The following is an 18,623-nucleotide window of genomic DNA, read 5'->3' as shown; positions in this document are numbered from 1 at the left end:
ATGTTTGTTTTTTTGATATTGAGCTGCATGAGCTGCTTGTATATTTTGGAGGTTAATCCTTTGTCAGTTGCTTCATTTACGAATATCTTGTCCCATTCTGAGGGTTGTCTTTTTGTCTTGTTTGTGGTTTCCTTTGCTGTGCAAAAGCTTTTAAGTTTCCTGCCACTCTGCTTTACAGCCTGTGATGTAGGTCCATTCCACAGGCACAGCCGAAAAGGGCGCTGCCTTGCCTTCTCCTTTCTTTCCTTTCTTTCTTATCTTTCCCTTTCTCCCTCCCTCTCTTCCCTCCTTCCTCCCTGCTCCAAACCTTTGCTTTCTGAATAAGCGTCTCCAACCCCTTTTCTCTGGGGCAAGTGCACTAAGGATGATAAACCTCAAATGCTTTCGTGACAGGACAAGTTTCCCTTTTCTGGAACCTGGCGGCTCCTGAGACTGAGGGATAGAAAGAAGGCTTTTGCATTATATCTCAGGTTTGGGAGAGAAGCACTCTGTTAGCATTATAAGGTTACAGCTTATCCTAGAGGATGTCCTAGCAGGCATTGTGTTTGTAGGGACATCCCAGGTCAGGATCTGAAGAGGCATGTCCCCACCGCCCAGCCCCGCATGGAGCAGAAAATGGCTAGCTTGTTATACCAGGGATCAGATAGAAGGCAGGACCTGGGGAGTGGGGAGCAGGTAATGAAAAGGCTTAAAAGGGGCAAGTGACTCGTGTGTGTGTGTGTGTGTGTGTGTGTGTGTGTGTGTGTTTGGTACGAGGGAGACGGGTGCAGGAGGGCTGAGCTCTGCTGATTGAGTGCTTAACCACAAGGCAGCCCCCAAGGGTCTAGGGTGAAGTCCATGTGTCTGTGGATGAACCTGGGGACAGGTGGATGGCGTGGAAATCTACTTCTGAACCTCCACCAAGTTCCGCCGCCTCATAGCAACCCCTCCACCCATCCCTGTTGACTCAGTATGTATGGGTAGGCTTATCTTTTGAGCCCAAAGAACTGAACTCAGAAATTTAGAATTCTGTGTATTTGCTTGACTCACTCATTATAACCTTTTTTTGGTACTGATAGTACCATCTCCTCTTTCAGCAATAAGTGGCATAGTGCATGGATTACACTCTTAAGACAACTTGGAAGCTGGCATCCTATTTTCCCAGAATAGAGTGTGCTGAGGATTCTTTGTTATTTTGCTTCTCTCTCAGCTTTTATCTACCTTTCTCCACTTGCTAAAACCCCATATCTTCTTTTAAGTGCACTTATAATTCCCTCAGCATTTGTTAGTTTAAAATGCAACACCACTGTCCCTCCTTAGTACCAGCTTAAAAAAAATAATTATATTCATTTGACTGAGTGGTGTATTAAAGGCTGTCAACTGAGTTTCATGCCACATCTTTACAACCTAACTGTAGTGCTAGTAAATCTAGCCGCGAAATTTGCATCTTTATTTCATCTACCAGCCTCTTAGCCATCAGCACACACACACACACATCACCATAGAGCTTCCTTGTATTCATTAAAGGAGTGAGTGTTACCATGGATTATTAATTTGAGGGGCAGCTGTGTGGCACATTCACTAGGGTCTTCCCTACAGTGTATAATCTAATAATGCAGAGAACTATTGGGCCAAGCTTGAGTAATCCTTTGGATGTCCTTAATCTTGGACACAGTGCATCCCCATATTGCCAGATGACATGCGATAGCACCATTACATGTTGGATGTCAGGATATCTCACCTAAATCTGGCATGTTTGGATTGCACACAATTTCTCTTATTTGTCCTCTTTCAGTGAAAGAGATAACCCTTACCTGCAAAAACTCTTATCTATGTGAGCACTGATTATGACCCTTCAGTCTGGTTTATACTAGGTCAGATTACCCCTCTTCTGGCTATCTTATTTCCCAACCATTTATTCACCTTGGATGCCTCTTTCATGGGCCTCCACATAGCACTCAGTTTGCAGTGATCCATGGCAAACGGCTACCTTAAAGTCTGTGATCTAGACAATGGGATGCAGGTCAATGGGTCACATAGCCTACTAAACTATATGCCAAGACCCTCAGAGACAGGTAGACACATGGTTGGTCAACTTACTGTTTCTGATGTCTGCTGGCCAAGGTGGTTTTGCAGAATTCTTCCATATTTTTGTGAGAGGATGTGACTGCCCCATAGAGGGAACAGTGCCCCACCCCCCGGGAAACATCTAAGAATGTCCCGGTGGCTTTCTCTTCCACACTGCACATGCTCTACTGCTGCCCCTCCTCTATGTTGGACCCACTACATCCATGCCACTTGGAATCACTTTGTATAATGGCAGACGTTACTGATGGGAACTTACTACATATATAAACCATCTAGGGGTCTAAAAGAAGTTGAAATATTAGACTCAGAATACGGGCCGACAACAGATTAAGAAAACTGAAATGGAGGAGAAACAGGTCGGTTTCACTCTCACTGCCAAGGAATTCCAATGGGGATTCTACCAAACTACCCTCTCTTGGGAGTCCAACAAGCTGATTAGAGCCCCATCAAGTCCAAACCAGCCAGCTGCCTAGGGGAACACCCAGGTATGGAGTTCATCTGTGCCCAGAAAAGATCTTCCAAGACCACTCCAGCCCCAGTGCCCAGCCTGAATCCAATCCAACCATCTCAGGCAAAATAATAAAATCAGAGAGAGGCTGGCCAACCATCAGGGTATGCCTAGGACTAAGGGGATTCCTGGGGTGCAAAACTTTCAGTACCAAAATTGGGAAATTCTGGGCAAATCAGGATGAATTGGTCACTCTATCAGAGACCATATTACGTAAATAGTAAGCTTCGGTGCTATGCTTCCATTTGCAGTGCTATTCTAGCTCCAGGGAGATGCTTTACTTGGCTATAGATATGGAGTGCCATGGTACTCATGTGTACACTATATACACCGTGAGGCTTATTTAAATTAAAAAAATGTAAGGTGTTTCCTTCAAATACTTGGAACTCAATCAGTGACACTCCAAAATTAGCTTTAAGTGATAAAATTTTATGTAATTATGATGACCATCTCTAAAATAAGTGATTAAGTGCTTCAATTAAAAAAGGAATGGTCTGAAAACAAATCTCTCAGGCATTATAAATATTCTCTAAGATATTTGCCCAATTAGAAGCTCTCTGAGTCTTGTTTTTATATTTCTTGCCAACAAATGTTGCTTAGCAACAGTCAGCCATCTCTTTTCTCTCATTAGTTTCCCCTCCCACCTTTGCAGTTCACGCTAAAGGAAAGGAAAGCTCTTGCTCGGTGATGACCTCCTCTTCTCAGTTCGTAAACAGAAAAATGAGGGCTGTTTAAATGCGATGGTCCCTAATGCTTGCACCAAGGTTTGTACAGTCTGAAGGACTGTTACTAAAAGAAGTTAAATTCTAATGGTGTCTTAACTCATTAAAACCCATATTTGGAGTAAAAGAGGTTCAGGCACACCAATAATTCTGCAAGGGCCATTGCTTAATTAGCCTGGTATCTTTGTGCCCCAGAATCTTGACCCAGTTATTAGCTGGTGGAGAGGAATGGAAACTACACTGTTGAAGACCAACTTTGTGCCATACCTTAACTAGGTGCTAGTTTAATTTGGCTTTTAGAATTGGACTTGGGCTGGCTCAGGTGGATTTTTGGGTTTTAGTTTTAGGTTTTTGTGTGGGCGGGGAGGAAGGCAGGCAGGGATTAGCGTGGAGACAGAGGACATATTGGACTCCAAGAGCCACAGCAGGACCTGGCCTCATGGAGCCTGGAACCACACCCCAGCCATCCTTGGGGATCAGAAAGGTCTCATTCCAGTTTTCCTTTAGTCCTCCACCTTCCCAGAGTTCCAATGCTCTCTCTGCCTGCTCTTCTCCCTGTGTGGGTCGCTGAGTCTGCTTTTGCTGCCTCTCTCTGCCTTATGTTCTTACTCTAACCACAGATCTCAGCTTATTCAAACATCAGAGCTGCTGCTCCCACATAACTGGCTTGCTCAGGGACCCCTGTCTGCCTCAGGGACTCTCTCTGTGTTCCTTTCAGCTTCAGCTCTTCCTGAAAACTGCCTGATTGTCTCTAGAATTCTCAAGCCAAATACCCAAGAGTGAAATTTCCAGTCTAAGCAACATTGTAGGCCAATGGCCAACTGTAACTTGGTAATCCTGGCCCAATCAACTGGTACCTGAATGAAATAGGGATTGTAGGTTAAACTGTGTGCCCTCAAAATTCATGTGTTGAAGTTCTAACCCTCAGTCCCTCAGAATGTGACCTGATTTGGAAATAGGGTCATAGCAGCGATTTGTTAAGATAGGATGAGGTCATGCTGGAGTAGGATGTGAGCCTAATCTGACATGACTAGTGCCCTTATCAGAAGGGGAAATTTGGACACAGACATGCAGACAGGTAGAGCTATGTGAAGAGACAGAAGACGTAGGCAGTCCTCTACAAGCCAAGGAAAGAAACCCTATGAAAGATCTTTCTTTCATAGCCCTCAGAAGGAACCAACCCTGCCAACACCTTAATTTCAAACTTCTAGGCTCCAGAACTGTGAGATAACAAATTTCTGTTGTTTAAGCCACCCAGTTTATGGTACTTTTGTTGTGGCAGCCCTAGAAAACTAATACACATTTTGGTACCTGTAAGGAGGTGCTGCTGTAACAAATACCTAAAAATGTGGAAGTAGCTTTGGAATTGGGTAATGGGTGGAAACTGGAAGAATTTTAGGGTGCATGATAGAAAAAGCCTAGACTGAGCTGAAGAGACTATGGAAATATGGATATTAAAGGAGATTCTGGTGAGTACTCAGAAAGAAAAGAGGAGAGGTACAGAGGAAGCTTCTATTATCTCAGAATACATGTATCATCATGAAGAGAATGTTGCTAGAAATATGAATATTAAAGGTGCTTTTTATGAAGTCTTAGTCAATTTGGGCTGTTATAACAAAATACCATAGACTAGGTGGCTTAAACAAGAGACATTCATTTCTCACAGTTCTGGAGACTAGGAAGTTCAAGACCAAAGTGTCTTCAGATCTGGTTCCTGGTGAGGGGGTTTCTGTCTGACTTAGAGATGGCTGCCTTCTTCCTGTGTACTTACATGAGAGCTCTAGTCTCGCTTCTTCTTTTTATAAAGACACTCCTCCCATCATGGATGTCCCACCCTCATGATCTCATCTAAACCTAATTAATTCCCAAGGCCCCATCTCTAAATACCATCACACTGGGGGTTAGGGATTCAACATGAGAATTTTGGGGAGGGAGGGGAACACAAATATTCAGTCCATAACAGAGGTCACAGACAGAAATGAGGAGCATGTTCTCGGAAACTGGGGGAAAGGTGATTGATCCTTGTTAAAAAGTGGCAGAGGACTTTGCTGAGTTGTGTTCTGTTGGATGGAAGGAGAACTTGTAAGCAATGATGTTGGATATTTAGCTGAGGAGATTTCCAAGCAAAATGTTGAAGATGCAGCTTGGTTTCTCCTTGTTGCTTATAGTAAAACACAAGAGGAGAGAAATAAATTGAAGAAGGAACTGCTAGGCAAAAAGAAACCAGCACTTAACGATCTAGAAAATTCTCAGTCTATTCAGATGGCCTGCTCTGGAAACAGAGCCAAGGATGTGTCTGGACAGCCATTTTCTAAAGAGATTTGGAGTGTGACCCATGGATCCAACCAACCATCTCCACAGAAGCCAGGAGTAGAAAGGAAGTTATCCAGGAAAGGTCTATGGAGGATCCTCTTGTCTGATATCTTGGATCCACATGAATTGCATGAGAGGCCAACATGTTTTCTGGGAATTCTTTATGAACAGAAACACTGCCAACTTGGACTGAAAGCGACAGAGATGAGATGAAATGGAGGAAGAATGACTTTGAGTGCAGGGCCAAGGATGGCAGCACTGCAACCACCACCATGGGCCCAGAGGACACAGGTCTAGGGTTTAGGGCCACCTCCTCCTCGGCTCCAGAAGGTGGGCAAAACTATTACAGAAGATGGCAGACTAAACATGGCAGACTAATCCCTGTCAAGGGGAAATATGGGCAGGAAGTTTTGCTTTGGAGTGTGAGTAAGGTGAATATCTGGTAGAGGAGCTTTACATATTTTATGTAATTTAGTCCTCACAGAAGACCTGGGCATCGGTTTTATTCTCATTTTACCAGCTTGGAGACTAAGACATTTTTTGAGGTCTCATATCTGGGAAATGGAAGAATCAGGGTTTCAACCCAGGTCTGATCCTGAGTTCACTAGAAGAGGTAAACCTTTCTTCAGTTCACTAGGAGAGGTATTGCATCTAGGACTTTGTAATGACAACAAAGAGGTTAAGTAAAATTAACTAAACTCAGTCTATGCTGTATCTGTATATCTATACCTATATATCTATATCTATGTCTATATTCATATCTGTATCCATACCCGTATCTGTATCCATATCTATCTGTGTGTGTGTGTGTGTGTGTGTGTGTGTACATAAAGCAAATAATAAGTAGCACTGGTCTAGTAACAACTCCAACCCTTCAATCTTTCTTAACTAGAAATTGCTGAAACCTTTAGTCAAAGATGGCCAATGGAAATGTCTCTTTTTCATTTACTGCCAATCTATAGATTCTTTGTCTTTCTGAAGGCATTCACCACCCTCACCATCTGCATTTGAAATGGCTGCTTCCTTATAGCAGAAATTTTCATACTGTTTTAGAGAATTCACAAATCTCTTGGCAACAATGATTTTTAAAGTTCATTCTTTAAGTCTTCATTACATGCTGGAATTTAAGAAGATTTAATCTTCTTTTGTACATTCTGCAAAATGCCAGCTGAAGTTGCTTATTATCTGGAAGATGCCTTGTCTCTCTTTAAATGGCATGGCATCTCTCTGCCCTGTTTTTTTCAGCTTTTTTACTCTGTTATATTCTGTGTTGCTGTGATATCACATGGTGATAGGGAGCGTTTTATAAGCATGTGCCTTTTGCTCTGAGAGACAAATTTTAGGCTGATCTCCCCCTTTAAAATGTCTCCCCATCATAATAGTACCTGGATTTTACCCTACTTCCTGTTCACCCTATTGAATATCCTCCTGTGTGTAGAAAAGTAGCATTTTGCAGTTTATGCATTTCCTGGTCATTATTATATAGGTTCTATTAAGATATAAATAGCCAAAATAAAATTCTAAGAATTCTATATAACATTTGTTTCAAGATGCAACCTCAAATAATCACAGAAAATTGGTCTCTGCTGTTACTGCAGTCTTGCTTTTGTTGTTTTCTGTCATTCTGTTTTGTTAATAGAGGTTATTATGGTTCTCTTTTGTTTTTGTCTGTCTTCCAGGGTTCCTGGGCTACTTGAAGTGGTTTTTATTTTTATTTTTTTAAAATCAATCCAAGCGTATCATGAAGTGGCAGCTACAGTTTTTGCCCAAAGGTCCACAGAAACGTCTGCTGGAGGCCTTCTTGTTTTCATGGTGGAGATCTGATAATTACCTGTGTAAAAGTTCCACGAGAGTCTGCTGTGTTTACTTGTATATCCCCCGTGACCAGAGAAGCACTTGGAACATAGAAAGTGCTAAATAAAGAGAAGAGAAATTAAAAACAAATTACAAATTCTAAAAATACCACAGGCCTAGGCTACAAACTCAGGAGTTCTAACACATTCAATTTTATGTGATTTCTATCAAAAGAAGGAAAAATATATGGTGCATTTATAATTGTACTTGTTGTTTTATCAAATATATTCTTGATAGGAGAGAACTTCTGGCGTGACCAAGTGTTAATGAGGATGAATTCCTTCACTTATAATCTTACATATCTGATGCTTGGAAGAATTTCCACAGACTAGCTTCTGGCTCTGTACATTTCAAACCATGTGTTTTCTCTGCTCCCTATTCCCTAGTCCTGGGTACCAACTGGATGCATATGATCTCTAACACTGCATCTTCATGTCAAGATGTCAGGTAAGCTGGGCCAAAGTCCTATAGGAGTACTTCTGGAGCTATTCCTATACCAGAAGGGCTAGAAACATCTAAACCATACATGGAAATCATTGCAAAGTGTGTAAATATATCCCACAAAAGCCAAAGCAATTGTATACTCAACTCAACTGCCCCAAGACAAATGCCTATGGCCACTCGACATTGCTGGGCACAAGGGAAGTGTGATGGAGGGGGAGTCAGAGTGGGAAGAGATATGATTAACATATTTACTTTGGCAAATTCTACAATTTAGCTGCATTGACCTAATGGTAAATACACTTTTGATTTATTCAGAGGTAAACATGTCAGCCCAACATAGCTTGGGGAGAAGGCAGTGCTAGTTGCTAGTGGGCATGTCAGTCTTTCCTTGGATTAGAGTACGGAAGGTAGGAGAGGGGACTTCTCCTTCTGCTGAGGTTGCTAGGCTGAAACAATATGGTGAGGTAGCAGTGTGAGGGCAAACAAGGCCACAGAGAGGGAACCGGCTGAAAGGGTGGAGAGGCAGAGAGAAATTACACCATATGAGCTCTCAAACTGGGCCATGTCTGAATCCAGCTACAACTCTGTACTCTCCTGTTCTGTGAGTCAATACATTTCCCTTTCTAACTCAAACCAGTTTGAATTTAGGTTTCTGTCAGTGAAGCCAAGAGTCCTGACTAATATACTACATGATAGGCCGTCAGCATTATTTTGCTCGTAGAAGTCTGAGATAGTCTCATATTGCTGAGAAAAAAAATTCATTTCCGGTCATATGGATAGTCTCTCCACTGGAGGTCTGGAACATTATTTTAGGCAGAGTTTAAGTACCCTCCAGTAATAATGACAGTGATACTTTACATGTACACAGCATTCTGAAGTTTCAAAGTGATTTTTTACACATTATCTTCTTTCATCCTCACAGAAGACATGCATTTTCATTAAAGTCTTTCAAATGAAGAAACTAAAGGCTCAGAGGGGTTAAATCACTTGCCTAAGGTCGGTCGTCCAGCTGGAACATAAGGCCAGGTCTCTTGCTTCTCATCCTGCACACCTCCCTGAGCACTCCTGTAGACCCAGAGCCTCCCACGCTCACTGGAAATTATACTTCTGGTCAGAAGATAAACCATCCAACACCGCTGGGCCAGATCCAGTCCTGGCACACGACTACTAGTTCCTTTATCTTTAGCACCTAACCTTCCAGATTATTGATCCCAGCAACTTTAACTTCTCTGACTACTTTCTCTTAATCCTTTGCCTAAAACTTCAGAACTTCTAAACTCTTTCCCATGTCCTAACTGCTGAGAACCACAAAGTCTCTGGCCTTTGCCTTACCAACTTGATATCAAGCCTTTATTAAAATCTTCACCACCAAGATCTTCAAACATGATTTCTACCTTTACCTTTGGACGCTTTTCTGGCTACTATATAACATGGTTTCTTGATTCTTTGATTCACCTAACTCCAATCCTAATTATGATCGCTCTCATCTTGCACTGTCATTCTTTCTGAAGCATTCGGCTCTGTGTTGTTTATTTCCAGAGGAGGAGGAGGAGGAGGAGAGAAAGAGAGAGAATGAGACACACAGCCATCTGGCCTGTGTTCCATCTTATGAGTGTGGTTGGAAAACCAGAGTCTACCAGAGCTTACAGGCTCTGTTTCAAGGACTTTGAGATGAGGTTTTTCTTTAGGAACGGAGTGCCAAGAAATGGCACAAAGTTTCAGAGATGTCATTTTACTGGCAGAGAAAGAGAGTGTCGATTCTAGAGAACAATTCACTTCTGACCATTTCAACCATAAACTCCCTAAATGACAGTTCAAATAGAGTAGTCTTCCTCTTTGCAGTAAGATAGAACCAGAAGCACAGCATGGAATGGCAGGAGGTGCCCAAAGAGGCTGCTCTGTGGAGCATGTCACTGCCACCTGGTCAAGAGTCCTCCCAAGATTAGTTCCCACCTGAGAGAAGGGTGTGGCTTCTGCAAGCACTGGCCAAGAAAGGTCTTCATGAATAAAGGGTTCAGCATTGCCATGCGTCTAAAAGGCATGATTTAGCCAGGGCATCTTCAGGAATGGAAAGAAAGCTGAGAACAATAATCCAGCAGGCATTTAAGTACAATTTCAGAAGGGACTTGGGAACTGTGGTTCAGGGACCATGATAGTAAACATCAGAAAGTTCTCCAAAGCTTTGTAACTTCTCCATGGATAATTTTTAGCATCGTTTGTTCCCTACAATCTCCTACATAAAGACAAGGGTTGTATAATGAAAAGAGCTGTACATTTGCATGAGGGACAAAAGGAACTGGGAACCCCAAAGCCAGGAATCTCAGGCGACAGAGTGGGAACTGGTAGCTTCCCCTTGAAGGCAAGAATAGGAAGATGGTCTGCTCTTGAGACTTGGCGCTAAGACTTAGTAATAGAAACACCCAAGATGTTCTCCGGTGGGGGTGTCAATGTTTGTTGTCTCCTCCAAACCTATACCTAATCCCCTTTTTCCATACTGGGAGAGCCAGATTTTGAAGATAATAGATCCTGATTGGACTAACCTAATTATGGTGGTGCCATTTCCCTTGTCACTGATTAACTTAGTGGTAGGCTTGCCCTGGCTAATGAAATGTGTGTAGAATTCTACTGGAGAGCATGCATTTGGCAAACTTTTTTCTGTTTTGGGTTGTTTTTAAGCTCTTAAAAAGAGACACACAAAAGAAAAACCGATCTTATTTTATGGGATGTTGCATCTTCATATACTGGGTTATAAGAGAAGTATTAATAAATCTAAAATAATTTAAATCATATACAGTGTGTTCTCTGATCACAATGCAATTAAATTAGAAATCAACAATTGTGAGATATCTGGAAAACCCACAAGTATTGAGAAGTTTAATAATATACTTCAAAATAACCTATGAGTAATAAATAAATTATAAGGGAAAGTTGGAAATATTTCAAACTAAAAAATAATGAAAATACAACATATCAAAATTTTGGATGCAGCTAAATTAGTGCTTAGAATAATTTTTAAATCCACAGCTTTAAATGCCTATATTAGAAAAAAGATAAAGCATGAAATAAATGACCTAAGTTTCCACTTCAAGAAGCTAGGAAAAGAAGGGTTAAGTAAGCCTAACATAAGCCTAACAGGGTAAAGTAAGGAAGGACATAATTAAGATAAGACCAGAAATCAATGAATAAAAAACAGGTAAAAAACAGAGAAAATTAACAAATCCAAAGGTAGTACTCTGGAAAAAAAATCAACAAAAAAGAGAGAAAGAGAATAGAGACGTATTATGAATGTAAGACATGAAAAGAGGATATAGCACTAAAAAGTCTACAGTCATTAAATGGATAATAATAGAATATTATGAAAATTTATACCAACAAATTTAATGAAATTAGATGAAATGAGCAAATTCTTTGAAAAATAAAACATACCATAAATGACAGAATATCTAAATAGCCATTTAATCATTAAAGCAATTGAAATTGTTACCAAAACCCTCCCTCAAAGAAAAGTCCAGGCCAAGATTTTTTTCACTGCTAAATTCTATCAAAGATTTAAAGATGAAATAATGTCAGTTTGTCACAAATTCTTTCAGAAAATAGAATTGGTAAAAATACTTCCAAATTCATTTTATGAGGGCACATAATGATGATTTTAAAATCTTTGAAAATACATCAGAGAAAGAAGACAGGAGGAAAGGAAGGGAGAGAAAGAAGAAGAAAAAGAAGAAGAAGGAGGCAAAGAAGGAGAAGACAGGGAGGGAGAGAGGGAGGAAAGGAGGGAGGGAGGAAGGGAAAAAGAGAAAAGAAAATTACAGCCCAAATCCCTCATGAATATAGGAACAAAGATAGTGTACAAAAGATTAGCAAATAGAATTGAGCAATATATAAAAAGGAAGACAAAGTTGGGTCTCTTAGAAATCAAATTTGATCTAACAATCAAAAGTTAATCAATTCCACATATTAATAGAAGAATGAAAGAGAAAATCTATAAAATCTTCTAAATAAATGAAGGGAAAACATTTGATAAAATTCACCATCCATTCATGATTTTTTTTTTAATAAATTTATTTATTTATTTATTTATTTTTGGCTGTGTTGGGTCTTCGTTTCTGTGTGTGGTGAGCGGGGGCCACTCTTCATCGCGGTACGCGGGCCTCTCACTGTCGCGGCCTCTCTTGTTGCGGAGCACAGACTCCAGACACACAGGCTCAGTAGTTGTGGCTCACGGACATAGCTGCTCTGCAGCATGTGGGATCTTCCCAGACCAGGGCTCGAACCCGTGTTCCCTGCATTGGCAGGCAGATTCTCAACCACTGCGCCACCAGGGAAGCCCCATTCATGATTTTTTTAAAAACCTAGCAAATTAAGAATAGAAGTCTCTCAATATGATTAAAAAAAAAAAAAAACTCTAAGAAAAACCAACAGCTAGTATCATACTTAATGATGAAATAGTGTACCTTTCCCCCTTAAGATTGGGAATAAAGCAAAGATGTGTATTCACACCATTTCTGTTGCATACTGTACTGGCCATCCTAGTCAGTGCAATAAGATAATCAAAAGAGATAAAAACCATAAAGATTGGGATGGAATGAATGGAACTATATCTATTCACAGATAACATGATTGCTCATGTAGAAAATCCTAAAGTACCTACAAAACCACTATAGAATTAATGTTAGTTTAGTCTTATCAAGGATACAAAGCCAATATACAAAAAAATTCAATTGTACTTTTAATACATAGCATCAAACAAATTGAAAATAAAAAAACAATTCCATTTGCAATAGTATTTTAAAACACACAAGATATTTGAGAATAAATTTAACAAAACATAGGCAAGACCTCTACACTAAAAATTAATGTGAGAGGGCTTCCCTGGTGGCGCAGTGGTTGAGAATCTGCCTGCCAATGCAGAGGATACGGGTTCGAGCCCTGGTCTGGGAAGATCCCACATGCCGCGGAGCAACTGGGCCCGTGAGCCACAATTACTGAGCCTGCGCGTTTGGAGCCTGTGCTCCGCAACAAGAGAGGCCACGATAATGAGAGGCCCGTGCACTGCGATGAAGAATGGCCCCCACCTGCCGCAACTAGAGAAAGCCCTCACACAGAAACGAAGACCCAACACAGCCATAAAAATAAATAAATAAATAAACCCAAAGTTTAAAAAAAAAAAAATTAAAAAAAAAAAATTAATGTGAGAAGTTAAAGACCCAAATAAATGGAGAAATGCCATTTACATGAATTGAAGACTCAATATTTTTAAGATGTCATTAATCCCCAAATTGATTTATGAGTTCAGTAAATCCTGAGTAATAATTCCATCAGGAGTTTTGGTAGAAAATAATAAACTGATCCTAAAATTTATATGGAACTACAAAAAACTTAGAAGATCCAAAGCAAATTGGAATAAGAAGAATAAAGTTGGAAGACATATTACTTGACTTTGAGACACTATAAAGCTACCATAATCAAAACAGCCTAGTACTTGTATAAAGAAAGACAAATAGAGCAACACAACAGAAATGGAACAGAAAAGCTAGAAATAGATCCATATTTATACAGTCAACTAAATTTGAACACAGCCATGAAAACAATTCAATGGGGAAAGGAAATCTTTTCAGCAAATGATTCTTGAATAACTGGATATACAAATGGAAAAAAGAAACCTCAACCCCCTCCCTCACACCTCCGTCACACCATTCACAAAAGTTAATTCAAATGGGTCATAGATCTAAATGTCAAAGCTAAAACTATGACGCTTCTAGAAGGACACAAAGCAAAATCATTAAAATTTTTAAAAAATTTCTCTCTATCAAAAGATACTATTAATAACATAAATAGACAAACCTTAGACTGAGGGAAAATGTTAGCGGAACATATACATGAAAGAAGACTGGTATCCAGAATATGAAAATAACTCATACAACTCAGTAACAAACTGACAAACCTAACAAAGTTGGGTAAAATATTTGGAAAAACACTCCACAAAAGAAAGATGTAAAAATGGCTTATAAGCAAATGAAATGAAATAATGCTGTATTATGGAAATGCAGATTAAAACCACAATGGGACCCAATATCCATGTCTAAAACAAGAAAGATAGACAGCAACAAATATTGGTAAAGATGTGATGGAATCATAGCACATATATTGTTTGTATAAGTTACACTGTTGGTGGAAATGCAAAATTTTACAACCACTTTGTGGGAAGTTCTGGAAGTTTCTTAAAAAATTAAAGATAATTTTTTTTTAATAATCATGGAATTCCCTGGCAGTCCAGTGGTTAGCACTCTGTGCTCTCACTGCCGAGGGCCTGGGTTCAATCCCTGGTCGGGGAACTAAGATCCTGAGGAAAGCCTCGCGGTGCAGCCAAAAATAAATAAATAAATTTAACAAAGTAATACATGTTAAAAAAAATTTTTTTTATAATCAGCAATTCTATTCCTGACTATGTACCTGTGGTAAGCAGTATAATACCCCCCAAAATGTCCAGGTCCTAATCCCCAGAACCTGTGTTACATACAAAAGAGAATTAAGGTTGCAGATGGAATTAAGGTTGCTAATCAGCTGACCTTAAAATAGGGAGATTATCCTGGCTTACCTGAGTGTGCCCAATGTAAATACAGGATCCTTTAGAGTGGAAGAGGGAGGCAAATGAAGAGAGTAAGAGGGAAGTGTGATTTCAGAAGAATGGTCATTGAAATACAACATTGCTTGCTTTTTTTTAAAAAAATAAATTTATTTAATTTATTTATTTACTTTTGGCTATGTTGGGTCTTTGTTGCTGTGCGTGGGCTTTCTCTAGTTCTGGCGAGCGGGGGCTACTCTTTGTTGCAGTGCGTGGGCTTCTCATTGCAGTGGCTTTTCTTGTTGTGGAGCACGGGCTGTAGGCGCGCGGGCTTCAGTAGTTGTGGCTCACGGGCTCAGTAGTTGTGGCGCATGGGCTTAGTTGCTCCACAGCACGTGGGATCTTCCCGGACCAGGGCTCGAACCCGTGTCCCCTGCATTGGCAGGCGGATTCTAACCACTGTGCCATCAGGGAAGCCCCAACATTGCTGGCTTTGAAGGTGGAAAAAGGAGCTGTGAACCAAGGAAGGTGTGTGGCCTCTAGAAGCTGGAAGAGGTAAGGAAACAGATTCTCCCCCAAAGACTCCAGAAGGGAACACTGCTCTGCCAACACCTTCATTTCAGCCCAATGAGACCTGTGTTGGATTTCTGACCTGCAGAACTGTAAGATAATACATTGTATTGTTTAGCCCTCTGAGTTTGTGGTAATTTGTAGAAAGCTAGAAAGCTGATAGAAATAGAAAGCTAATACAGTACCCAAGAGAAATGAAAGCATATGTCTCAAGAATGTTCTTAGCCGTTTTATTCATAATAGCCAGAAATTAGAAATAGCCTGGATCTCTACCAACAGGATAATGGATAAACAAACTGTGGCATATTCACATAATAAAATATTACTCAACAATAAGAAGGAACAAACTATACACACAACATGGATGAATTTCAAACACATGCTGAGTGAAAGAAACTGGGCACATACTGTATGATTCTTTTTATATTAAGTTCTAGAACAAACGAAACAAAAAACCTCTGATTTGCCTTTGGGATAGAGTGAATGTGAGGATTGATTGAGAAGGGACTGAGGGAATTTGGGGGGATAGAGGTAATGTTGTATAGTAGTCCCACTTACCCAAGGGGAATGCATTCCAAGAACCCCAGTGGATGCCTGAAACCATGGACAGTACCAGACCCTATATATCAGGGGTCCCCAACCTCCGGACCATGGACTGGTACCGGTACCTGGCCTGTTAGGAACCGGGGCGCACAGCAGGAGGTGAGCAGCGGCCGAGCGAGTGAAGCTTCATCTGTATTTACAGCCCCTCTTCTGTCGCATTACCACCTGAACTCCGCCTCCTGTCAGCATTATGGTGAGTTGTATAATTATTTCATTATGTATTACAATGTAATAATAATAGAAATAAAGTGCACAATAAATGTAATGCGCTTGAATCATCCCGAAACCATCCCTCCCCACTGTCCGTGGAAAAACTGTCTTCCACGAAACCGGTCCCTGGTGCCAAAAAGGTTGGGGACCACTGCTCTATATACTATGTTTTTTTTGATACATACATACCTATGATAAAGTTTAATTTATAAATTAGGCACAGTAAGAGATTAACAAGAATAATTAATAATAAAAATAGAACAATTATAACAATATACTGTAATAAAAGTTATGCGAATGTGGTCTCTCAAAATATCTTATTGTACAAATTTAATACCTTTTCCATCTTAACTGAGCACTTATCACACACTGTGGTCGTAACTTTTGCAGTTTGAGGTGCAACAGTAAAACTAGCATGAATTTCTTTTTGCTTCTTCATAATTTCACAGATAGAAGATTCATTCTTATCGTAGATTTTAGCAATCTCAGCATACGATTTTTTTTCTTATTGTTGAGAACCTTCACCTTTTCACTTATAGGGAGCACATCACGACTTCTCTTTGGCATATCCAAATTGCCAGCATCACTACTCTTGTGCTATGGGACCATTACTAAGTAAAGGGAGGGTTACTTGAACATAAGCACTGCATTACCTGACAGTCCCTCTGGTAGCTGTGCCAGCTACTAAGTGACTAATGGGTGGGATATGCTGGACAAAGGGATGATTCACGTCCAGGGCGGGATGAAGCAGGATGAAGCAGGATAGCACAAGATCTCATCATGCTACTCAGAACAGACAAGCTCTAAAATTTATGAATTGTTTATTTCTGGAATTTTCCATTTACTATATTCAGATCGTGGTTGATCTAGATCACAGAAAAGGAAACTGCAGAAAAGGAAGGGCAACTGTATATCTTAATAAGGATTTCAGTTGCACAAGTATATGCACTTGTGAAATCTCATGGAATAAGCTATGCACTTTATCATGGGTTGAACTGTGTCCCCCAAAAGATATGTTGAAGTCCTGACTCTCAGTACATGTGACTATGACTTTACTTGGAAAAAAAGGGGTTTACAGATGTAATCAAGTTCAGAAGAGGTCATACTGGATTAGAGTAGCCTTACATCCAATGATTGGTGTTTTTACAAGAAGACCATGTACAGACACAGGCGTACAGAAAAACACAGGGAGAATGCCATGTGATGACAGAGGCAGAGATTGGAGTAATGTAACTACAAGCCAAGGAATGCTACAAGAAGCTGGGAGAGAGGCTTGAAAGAGATTCTTCCTCAGAGCCTCCAAAAGAAGGTAACCTCACCAACACCTTGATGTCAGACTTGTAGCCTCCAAAACTTAGAGAGAATAAATTTCTGTTGTTTAAAGCCACATAGTTTACAGTATTTTTTATAACACCCCTAGGAAACTAATACAAACTTAAGTTTGTGCACCTCACTATATGTAAACTTTATCTTAAACAGGTAAGCATAAAAATACTGGATTCTAACTTATAATATGTATGTGAAGCATTTAAGTGTCTGAAACTAAATTTGAATTGTTGAAACTAAATGTTGGGTATATGAGTATTCAATGTACAATTATACAGCATTGTACAGTATACAATTCTTTAAACTTTTCAGTATATTTGAAAATTTTCATAAAATGTTGGAGAAATAATTGTGAAACTTGACTCATCACTGAGAGGTAAAATCAATTTAGTGGGTTAGATTAGCATTTTTCTAAAGTAAAATAGAATAGAAGAGAACACACACAATAAGGGCAAGCGTTTTATTTCATTATACATAATACATATGCATGTATATAAAGGTAATGGATCATGATGTAAAATTATTTTCTTATGGAGGGTCAAGTCAAAACTATTTGAGAAATACTACCTTAGTCTCACAGGCTTCCCAAGATTCCACTTTTTCCCTTCATCACATTGCATCCAATGTTTTTACACCCACATCTAATCCATGCATCATTTACACAAATTCAGAGCTCTTGCTATGAAAATGCTTGTATATCCATCTCTCTCTGATTCATTATCGCAGTTAATGAACCACATTCTCCTAAAACAGAGTTTCTTTGAAGGGAATTCACAGGACTCTTCGTGAGCTGTATTTATACCTTTAAAATCCCAGGGTTGCTTTTAGTAAATTTCTGCAACATGACACCAAATGGAAGCTTGAAAGAATTAGTAAAACTCTTACCAGATGCTCTTCCTTTGTCATTGTTTTGGACGGCATAGGCAAAGCAAGCTAACACCTCAATAAAAAGTTTAGCCTTATACCCTGCAGTTAGAGATGAGTTCGATCTAGAAAGCATGTGAATTCATATAATTACAGCCATCATTTGTATTTAAAGATAACATGAGTCATGCTAGACAGAATCTTTTTAAAAAGATGCTGATTAAGTTGGAAATAACTATTTTAATCCACTATAGTGTTATGTTTATATGTTCAATAATGTAATGAATGTTCAGTTCAGTTTAGTTCAACCAATATTTATTAACATTCACCTATGTGTCAGGCACAATGCTCTAGGCTTAGAGGATATAATGATAATTAACACTGATCCAGCCTTTGAGGAGCTCACAGTGTAGGAGAACAGGCACATAAATAGCTCATTTCAAGAGTCAGGTAAGTGCCATCCACGGCGTCCCAGAGGTGCACAAGTGTTTGGCTAAGCTGGAGTATTCAAGACCTCAGTTGAGCCTTGAATAATGTGAAAAAGTTACCTAAAGAAGAAAGGCTCTGGGCAGAGGTA

Source organism: Balaenoptera borealis, assembly GCF_965194805.1.
Source record: "Balaenoptera borealis genome assembly, chromosome: 5".
Classification (NCBI taxonomy): domain Eukaryota; kingdom Metazoa; phylum Chordata; class Mammalia; order Artiodactyla; family Balaenopteridae; genus Balaenoptera; species Balaenoptera borealis.
This window is presented reverse-complemented; position numbering follows the sequence as displayed.